General features: G+C 41.2%; 1 non-coding gene across 1 annotated transcript; it reads left to right on the forward strand.

The window, feature by feature from the left end:
- The first annotated feature begins 9,101 nt into the window (after nucleotides 1–9,101).
- Nucleotides 9,102–9,208, forward strand: LOC118490016. Its single transcript, XR_004888027.1, has one exon. It is a non-coding gene; the product is annotated as a small nucleolar RNA R71 (small nucleolar RNA).
- The last annotated feature ends 1,353 nt before the right edge of the window (nucleotides 9,209–10,561 follow it).

Genomic DNA, 10,561 nt, shown 5'->3' on the forward strand with positions numbered 1-10,561 from the left:
GTAGACCATACAACGTTTTGTCCAGCAGATAAACTTTGTTCTTGTGGATTGGGTCAGTAAAGCCCGGCGGCTGACCAACATAAACCTCCTCTTTGACCTTCCCATAAAGAAACGCTGACTTTACATCCAACTGATATACTTTGAAATTCTTCCAAGACGCAAATGCTAGGAAAATTCTGATAGCCTCTAGTCGAGCTACAGGAGCATAGACTTCTGTAAAATCAATTCCCTCCTGTTGACTAAAGCCCTGAACAACGAGTCGAGCTTTGTTCCTTACAACCACTCCTCTGTCGTCCCTTTTACATTTGAAAACCCATTTTGTATTGATTTTCCTTTGACCATCCGGCAAATCAACTAACTTCCACACCCCCAACTTTTCAAACTGACTTAACTCTTCTTGCATCGCTATGACCCAAGAGTCTTCAGTAAGCGCCTCTTTGTAAGTTCTCGGTTCGACCTGCGAGATAAAATAACTTAATGAAAATTCAGTTTGTAAAGGTGCTACTGTAGAATAAAAACATGTTAAGCCCTGGTCAATTTGACGTCTCGTGCGAACGCCCGATTGCAATTCGCCTATGATCAACTCTTCTGGATGATAAGAAAGAGTTCGCGGCATCACTTCGCTTGGAACTTCTACATTTCCCTCCAGATTAGTAACATTTTGCTCTGCATCTTGTTCACCAACTTGGTTTGTTTGACTTGACAACTGGATCTGCTCCCCCTCAAGGTCTGAATCACCATGGTCAAATACTGGCATGTTATCAGCTTCTTGATCATCATTCACCTCCGACTGATTACCAGGAGCAACTACTTCATCATGTTCACCAGCATTACTAGGACCTGCTTCATCATCATTTGAAGTTTCCCGAGGTCTTCTAGAATACTCCGCTGGGAATCTGAGCTGCGACTCACACTCTCGCAAAATATCCAACTCATCAAAGAAATCTTCCTCTTCCTCTGATTCTTCTCTCATGTCAAACGAATCCCAAAGTTTGTCATAATTATATCTCCAGAATCACCAGGATTCTGTGGCGGCATAGTGTACCCCTGACATTCAACATTCGCTGCTTAAATAATCCGCTTCTCGCTTGGAACGAAGACACGCCGTGTAGGACTTGAATAACCAACAAAGATTCCCTCAATGCTCTTCGGACCAAACTTTCCATTAGGCTCTATCACCGTACAAGGTGACCCAAACGGTTCTAGATACTTCAAATTCGACTTGCGGTTATTGATTAGCTCAAAACACGTCTTGTTGAACTTCTTTACAGTAAGAACTCTGTTGAAAGTATAGCATGCAGCAGAAACAGCTTCAGCCCAAAAATTAATTGGTAACTTAGAGTCTGCAAGCATCGTTCTGGCTGTCTCGATTAGCGTCCGGTTTTTGCGTTCTGCAACTCCATTCTGCTGCGGAGTGTATGGAGCACTAAACTCATGCAGTATACCTCTTTCATCACAAAATTCTTCCATCTTACTGTTTTTGAACTCAGTACCATTATCACTGCGAATTCTACAGATAGGCCTCTGGTACAAATTCTCAATTCTCTTAAACAACGCCATCAGGCTGTCAAACGTTTCGTCTTTCGATTTCAAAAACATTGTGACAACTCGAATTTCCAAGATTTCTATTTCGCATTTATTGCACGTAAATGCCGGTCACCTCTCTGTTGGGCAGAGGTGGGGGATAGTCAGATCACGGGTCCAGAGATTGTAGTAGACGCCACAGAAAAGATTGCACAAATACGACAACGCATGGCGGCAGCACGCGACCGTCAGAAAGCATACGCGGATAAGCGTAGGAAACCGTTGGAATTTCAGGTCGGGGACCGGGTTTTACTAAAAGTCTCACCCTGGAAGGGTGTGATTCGTTTTGGCAAACGGGGCAAATTAAATCCGCGGTATGTCGGACCGTTTGAGATCATTGAGAAAATAGGCAAAGTGGCCTACAAGCTAAACCTACCAGCTGAACTCGGTGCAGTTCACAATGTATTTCACGTGTCGAATCTGAAGAAGTGCCTATCAGATGAGACCCTCATAGTTCCTTTTAAGGAACTCACTATCGACGAGCGGTTGCAGTTCGTCGAGGAGCCAGTTGAAATCACGGACCGGGATGTTAAGGTCCTCAAAAGCAAGAGAATCCCTCTTGTTCGAATTCGTTGGAACTCCCGACGTGGCCCAGAGTACACCTGGGAACGCGAAGACCAAATGAAAGAAAAGTACCCCCAGTTATTCGGAACCAATGCATCCACTACTGAGACTGAAGCTACTACTGCGGAATTTTGGGACGAAATTCCAAATCAACTGGGGGATGATGTGACACCCCAGGAAAACCAGTGAACAATACAGCTTACCTAGCTTCCTCAGTGAGTGCGTACCAAATTTCGGGACGAAATTTCTTTTAAGTTGGGGATAATGTGACAACTCGAATTTCCAAGATTTCTATTTCGCATTTATTGCACGTTCATTGTTCGTGTAGTTAATTATTTGCACAATTGATTGCTATGGAATGGTATACGTTTTGATGCAATAAATCGTATTGTGTGATTGTGCATGGTTGTTTGATTAATTGTGATATACTTGTCAATTATGTGAACTTGGTGGTGAAACTGTGAAATGCTTGTAAGATGGTATGCTTGTGTAAAATATAATAATTCAGGGTGTATTGAGTAATTAGTGAAAATTTAATTATACTTAACCCTAATCCTTCACTAAACCACACACACAAAAATCCAAGCACGTAGTTCACATTCTCGGGCAATCATCACCAAATCATTGGCAAGACTTTCATCACTTTTGTTTCCACATTCTCTCTAGAATCATTCAAGGTAATTGTTTAGTGTTTATTGCGATACTTGTATACCATAATTGATTGGTTGATTGTATCAATTCTTGATTCTTGAAATACTTGAAAAACCCTAGCTTTCATATGATGGTTCTGTGCTTTGGTTGATTCTTGGTTATTGTGTTATGATGATGTTTGGTCGTGAAATCAATTGCTTGAATGATGATGATATCTGTTAAATTGATTCGTGCCATGTATTGTATGAACTAGGGTTTCTGGATCGTAGAAAAGTAAAAACGTAACTGTTGGATGTATGTGCGTAACTGCTTCAATTGTAATTGTGATTGTCTGAGCTTTGTGAATGTTGTTAGTCTGAGTTTTATAACAAGGACATCTAGCCCGACTTTTATCCCTAGAACATTAATTAGAGGTCCGATGTTCATAAACATGCTTGTCCGAGTTTTGATCATGCATATGTTAGTCCGAGTTTGGTTATCAAGAGTTGAAATGGTCCGACTTTTAACCACTATATCCTGTCCGACTTTTAGGATGTAAAGAGAGGGGGGTCCGACCTTTACTAGTGTGGTCCGAGTTTTGGTCCCTACACCCTTGTCCGAGTTTAATTCCTCCCCCACTTATGTCCGACCTTTGGCAATAACACAAAGGTCCGAGTTTCATGTAGGGACCTTTGGTCCGACTTTTGTATAAGAAAATGGAGGTCCGAGGTTATGACCCTTACCCTGTCCGATCTTTAACCCTTGTAAAGGGTCCGAGTTTTTTCATCAACACATATGGACCGACTTTCATGATTGTTATCTTGTCTGACTTTTGAACAGGGAAGCCCCCCCCCCCCACACACACACACACTTGTCTGATTTTTGCAAAGGGCAAGGCCCTGTCTGTCTTGGTGTGATGATTAAGTGAAACTGAATATATGTTATTACATGATTTAACCTGTTAAGTGTTAATTGTATTATATTCATCAGATTTTTAAATCATGCAACTGTTATTCAGCCTGATGACCTAAAAGGTGTGTTATTGATTAACTACGCTAGAATTGACCAAGGACTCGGCCATATGATGCATAATTGGTTAAACGTGAATTATAACTGTTATGTGTTGCATGATGATGATTGCTTAAAGACACTTCGTTGCATATGTTGCATGTGAAATCCTTGAGAACTTAACTGATTGTATACACATGCATACTGATGCGTGTGTAGTGTAATATTATTTTGATGAGTATTTAAGCCCCTTTTTACACTTTTAGCCAAGTTTTAAATTTATAAAACACGATATTTACTAACACTAAACACACATATGGGCAAGTGCACCCATCGTGGACGTAGTATAGTGTTGGTAAGATACCGAGGTCGTCCAAGAACACAAGAGCTTTTAGTACCGGTTTATCCTCAACGTCTAATCAAATCAAAAGGTTAGAAAAATGTTTTAAACTAAGAAAAATAAAAACTAACTAAATGCTGAAAATAAAAATAAAATAAAAACAGATAGACAAGATGAATCACTTGGATCCGACACGTGTATTAGTATAACCTTTGATTATTTTCGCACTTTTGCACTTGTTTAAGATATTATCTTAGTTATCGTAGTAGGCCCCTCTTTTGAAGGCGACGTTACCCTCAACCCAGTAGTTTGAGTCAGCAAGGATACAATCCTAAAGGGTCGGATTATTGAAAGATAATGAATTAAGTTATTAATGCAAATTGTGGTAGGCCCCGCTTTTGGCGGTGACGTTACCCTCGGCTAAGTAGTCTGAGTCAGCAGGGATACAGTCCTAAATAGCCGGGTTATAGTATTAATAGTAGTTAACTTATGAGGGGGTCAAAGAGTTTGGATCCCCGCCATCCAATACCTATGGGCATTGAAGGAGATCCTACTAAAATTGACCCAGGTCCCAAGCAGGACCTCTAAACGCTGAACAAGGGCAAGACCCTTACCAAACCGTTCCCTTAACCCCCGACCAGGTAGCCAACATACCTCCATATAGACCGTGGAGATATGAATGGTGAAAATCTTTTATTTTATATAGACAGTAAAATAATGCCAAGACACCACGGACAAACGATAAGGAAAGATCACCTTCAACATAAGTAACTAGTTATTAAAGTCATTAATACAAAACCAAATAAAAAGTGCAAAAGATTAAAAATAAAAAGTATTATACTAAACACTTGTCTTCACCAAGTGATGTAAGAGACTTAGGCAAACATGGCCTTGATTGTCAAGAACTCTTACTATCAATCTTGGATCCCGAGACGACTCACACACTCTACGATGGACAATGGATGATGGTGGTGGATGATGGTGTTATGGTGGTGGTGGGTGGTGGATGAAGTGTGAGAGAGGTGGTGTGCCAAGGGATGAGAGAGAATGAAACCAAGCTCCTCTATTTATAGGCTGAACAGAAGGCTGGACACGGCCCCGTGCCCGTCTGACATTCTCTCTCTTCATTAATTGTAATTCGCAATTACAATTAATGCGCCTGCTGTACTTTCACCACGCCCCCGTGTCCGCTGGACACGGCCCCGTGGTGGGCAATGGAAGCTTCTACTGGTTTGTCTTTTCTGCTGCTTCCTGGGCACGCCCCCGTGTTCGCTGGACACGGGGCGTGTTCAGACTCTGTTTCTTCTCCTTTGCCTTGGGAGGTGCCGTTGAGGGTCCGGGCAGTCTACTTTTGTTCCTTTTCTTGTATTTATGGTAGAATTAGTTGTCTTTTTGCTTCTTTTGTGATTTTGAGCTCATTTCATCCTGAAAATACAAAAGGAAGACAAAAACACTCTTTTTCCAACATTAGTACTTAAAAAGGGTTAGTTTTATGCCTTAATTGATGTGATTTATATGTTGCATTTTACACACATCAAATACCCCCACACTTGAACTTTTGCTTGTCCTCAAGCAAAACTCTTTAAATGTAGCTTACACTCCCAAATGGAATAGGTAGAAGAGAAGTTTTTTTTTATTTTTTTTTATTTAGCTTGTCCTAGAGTGTCGGGAATCCAAGGTCTTTGTAAGTTTTATTTTTATTTATTTACAATCCTATTCGTTATGATTTATTTTGAACGTTTCATAAGATAAATTACTTATTTGGGCATAGCATGCCTTATTAAAATTCCATTTATATACAAGTTCACATACCTCACGGGAGATCACTCAACACTCGGCCGAAGGTGTATATTTTAGTGAATCACTCGAGAGCGGCATGGAACTTACGCCTTCCATAGGCTTGCCAAGCAATCAATCCTCCTCCTTTTTAACTTTTTACCTTTGTAAATATCAAGAGGACTTTTGGGTGAAGGGTTAGGCTTGGGTTAAAGGTGGGTGGTTGGGTTAGTGGTTAGTAAAAAGGGCGAAAATCGTTAAAAGCGTCGGTTTTCGTAAAATACCTTGTTTTTAGCGACTTTTTATTTTGAAGTATTTCTCCAAACAAGCTTTTATATAGCTTTTGTTTGTTTTTGACTTCATCATATATTTTTTTTCACATAAAAATGAGAGTTTACGAAAAACCGAGCTTGTTACTAAAATAAAGGGTGAAAAATAAAAAGGTTTTTGGTGTGTAAAAAGGGTTTTTTTTTTTTTTTTTTTTGGGTAATGAAATGAAAGATTTAGGCTCAAAGGGGCTATCTAGGGGGATTTTGGGTAGGTGATAAAAAAAATGAAAAATAATGGTTTTGAAAGAAAATGGTTAGTCCTAATGCCTCCATCATTTACTTACTTGGGTTTAAGTCGGTAAGGACCGGGAATGTATCGTCGTGGCAAGTTCTAGATTTGTAAGAACCAAGCGGCTATTCACACAAGAAACGAAAAATGAGCATTTAATCTAAAGATGTATATTTTTATGCTCAATAAAGGCTCAAAACACTTTTGTGGGAATGGGTTTTTACTGTGATCAAGTATATATAATCGAATTTTTAACTAGACTTGTTATGCCATTTCATAATTTTCTTATGTTGGTTCTTTTTATCACGACGCTGTCGGTTGTAAATTTGTAAAAATATAACCTTTTTAGAACTTGTTATTCCCAACTTAAACTAAGACAAGTAAATAAATAAAAAAATGAAAAAGTTTTTGAAAAAATTTGGGGTGTTTAGCGGTTCCAATAGAGTTTTGTGTAAGGCTTGTGTTTAGGATTTGCAAAATTTCAAGGTTTTAGCATCCCCCCCACACTTAAATTACACATTGTCCTCAATGTGTCCAAAAATAATGTTTTTGGTTGATTAGAATGTGTAAAAGTGGGTTTAAAAGCAAAGTTTTGTGTTACTGGCATCATGGACACGGCCCCGTGTTGACCGGGCACGGCCCCGTGGTCAAGTGCCAGTAACAAAATTTAGAGAATTTGAAACAGAAGCCTGGACACGGGGGCGTGTCCGTTGAACACGGCCCGTGTCCAGTTACCTGAACTGGGTGATTTTCTGCAGGGGGCTCAGCACGGGGCCGTGTTGGTTGGGCACGGCCCGTGTTGAGCCTTCTGTGATGGAGATTCTTGTCGGGTTGCTCTGTTCTTCGTGCATGGTTCCATTTTTCTCGTTCCCTTTTTCATCCATTACCACCATGAGTGTGTTTTATTCTGCAAAAATTAAAAGATTAAACTAAACTAAGGATAGTTCCGCGGAATGCCTCCGTGGTGCGCCACGTTTATAAGGGTCCTTGGCGAGACCCGATTCGAGGTTATATATCTTCTGAGTGGAATGCCTGGCTTCCCATGTTACACCGTCGGAGAGTGGCATCCAAGCTTGAATCAATAACCTTCATATAATTGACTGGGTCGTCGTCCTCTATTCTCTTCCCAACTCCGAACTTCACCTCATCATCCCCGTATCTCAAGGTGAGTGTCCCGTCATTCATATCTACTACTGCTTATGCTGTGGCAAGAAAGGGTCTCCCTAGTATAAGGGGGACCTCGGTGTCTTCCTCCATATCGAGTATGACAAAGTCAGCTGGATAAACGAATCTGCTTACCCTTACCAAGACATTCTCGATGACACCTTGTGGGAATTTGACGGATCGATCAGCGAGTTGTATGCTCATTTTTGTAGGGCTCGTGGTTCCCAAGCCAAGCCTCTTGAACATTGACGAGGGCATAAGGTTAATACTAGCCCCTAGGTCGGCCAAGGCATTGCGAACGGGCGATTCCCCTATTGAGCACGGAATCGTGAAACTTCCGGGATCGATTTTCTTTTGGGGAAGTTTATTGAGTACGAGGGCAGAGCATTCTTCGCCTAAATTAACTAATTGCAAATTTTCAATTTTCTTCTTATGCGTAAGGAAGTCCCTCATAAATTTAGAGTATTTGGGCATTTGGGTTAGGACTTCGATAAAAGGAATATTGACATGCAATTGTTTTAACAGACTTTCGAATTTTGCGAATTGCTCATTTGTCTTTTGACGAATTAACCTACCGGGGTACGGAACTCGAGGAGCCTTGGTAGGCTCTGGTGATGGAGGAGGGTTCTTCTCCTGCAGAGGTGTTGGCACTGTTTCTTCCGTAGGTGGTTGTACTTCTGCAGGCCCTACGGTGCGGTTTCGTAGTGTGATGAGGTGAACTTGCGCCTTTGGGTTTGTTTCGGTATTGCTAGGTAATGCGCCTTGCGGTCTCTCGGAAAAGTTTTGAGCTATTTGATTTATTTGTTTTTCTATGTTTTGAATGCTAGCTTGTTGATTCCTAAAATTAGATTCTAATTGTAGAAATCTTTCCGAGTTTTTCTTATCAGTGTCAGAGACGAGGCGAGATATAGTATCTTCGAGCCTTTCTCGTCCACCTTGTTGTTGAGTGAAATTTTGTGACTCATTTCTTGATTGCTGAAAGTTTGTTCGTTGGGTTTGTTGGTTACTACTATTGCCGGGTTCCCTCCAACCAAGGTTTGGGTGGTTTCACCACCCTTGGTTGTAAGTCCCCGTTGGGGGACCCGACGGCCTAGGTCTATTATCAATGTAGTTTACCATTTCTTGTTGATCGTCCGTTTCTTTCATGCAACTCCAATTTTCATGTGACCCACCACACCCTTCACAAGCCATAACCGAGACTGTTTTTGTCATTTCTAATTTTTTTATTTTTGAAGAAAGGGCCTCGATTTGGGCTTGTAAAGAAGTGCTTTCGTCGACCTCATGGGCGCCCGGGGTGATAGACTTATTTCCCCGGGGGGTGTGCCATTGAAAATTGGTTTGAGCAATTTCCTCAATCTGATTATATATTTCATGTGGGCGTCGGTTACCTAAAAGTCCTCCGGAGCTAGAATCAAGTGTCTGCCTAGTGTGTGGCAACAATCCATTGTAGAAAGTGGATACTTGTTGCCATATTGCAAGGCCGTGATGGGGACACTTGCGTAATAGCTCCTTGAACCTTTCCCAAGTTTCATATAAGGATTCCCCGTCCTCTTGTGAGTATGTATTAATTTCAGCCATTAATTTAGCAGTTTTAGCAGGAGGGAAATACTTATATAGAAATTTTTGGGCTAGTTCATCCCAGGTGTTTACCGATCCAGCTGGGAGGGCGTTGAGCCAAGCTTTCGCTCGGTCTTTTAGTGAGAATGGAAACATACGGAGGCGGATGGCGTCGTTTGATGCTCCATTGATCCGAAAGGTATCACATATTTCCAAGAAATTAGTTATATGTAGATGGGGATCCTCGTCCGCAAGCCCGTGGAAGGTTGCGGAGTTTTGGAGCATTTGTATCAAATGCGGTCGAAGTTCGAAGTTATTGGCTTCGACATTCGGAGCATTGATAGCGGCGCCTAGATTACCTACGGTGGGCCGTAGATAATCCATAAGGGTACGTTGGTCCGCCATTGGAGGTGGATCACCCGAAACCTTCTCTTGGTTTTTGGCTTTTAACCTTTTTCTGAGAAAGCGTTCGGGTTCTTCTAGCGGTTCTTTTATGTCTTTATTGGAACTGGAGCTCATACACTACGTGAGGTTGGCGTCGGGTTCCAAGTCCTGCAATAAAAACAGAAAAGAATGTTGGTCAGAAGGTTCACCACGGCCCCGTGTTGAGCGAACACGGCCCCGTGGTCGGAATTACAGTGATTGTTTTCCAGATCCCAGTTACTGGAAGTTGGACACGGCCCTGTGTTACACCGGCACGGCCCCGTGGTCAGCCTTCTGTAACTTGAAAAACAAAAACTGCCAGTAACGAAGCTGAGCACGGCCCGTGTCCGACCAGGCACCGCCCCGTGCTGAGCTCTGCAGAAGCTGAAAATCTAAGAAAAAAAATCCTAAAAAAATTAAAGAAAAATAAAATATGATTAGGCCGTTGATTCCTAACTTTCTTAAAATCCTTGTGTTCCCCGGCAACGGCGCCAAAAACTTGATGCGTGTGTAGTGTAATATTATTTTGATGAGTATTTAAGCCCCTTTTTACACTTTTAGCCAAGTTTTAAATTTATAAAACACGATATTTACTAACACTAAACACACATATGGGCAAGTGCACCCATCGTGGACGTAGTATAGTGTTGGTAAGATACCGAGGTCGTCCAAGGACACAAGAGCTTTTAGTACCGGTTTATCCTCAACGTCTAATCAAATCAAAAGGTTAGAAAAATGTTTTAAACTAAGAAAAATAAAAACTAACTAAATGCTGAAAATAAAAATAAAATAAAAACAGATAGACAAGATGAATCACTTGGATCCGACACGTGTATTAGTATAACCTTTGATTATTTTCGCACTTTTGCACTTGTTTAAGAGATTATCTTAGTTATTGTAGTAGGCCCCTCTTTTGAAGGCGACGTTACCCTCAACCCAATAGTTTGAGTCAGCAAG

This window comes from Helianthus annuus, chromosome 2 (genome assembly GCF_002127325.2).
Source record: "Helianthus annuus cultivar XRQ/B chromosome 2, HanXRQr2.0-SUNRISE, whole genome shotgun sequence".
Taxonomy (NCBI): Eukaryota; Viridiplantae; Streptophyta; class Magnoliopsida; order Asterales; family Asteraceae; genus Helianthus; species Helianthus annuus.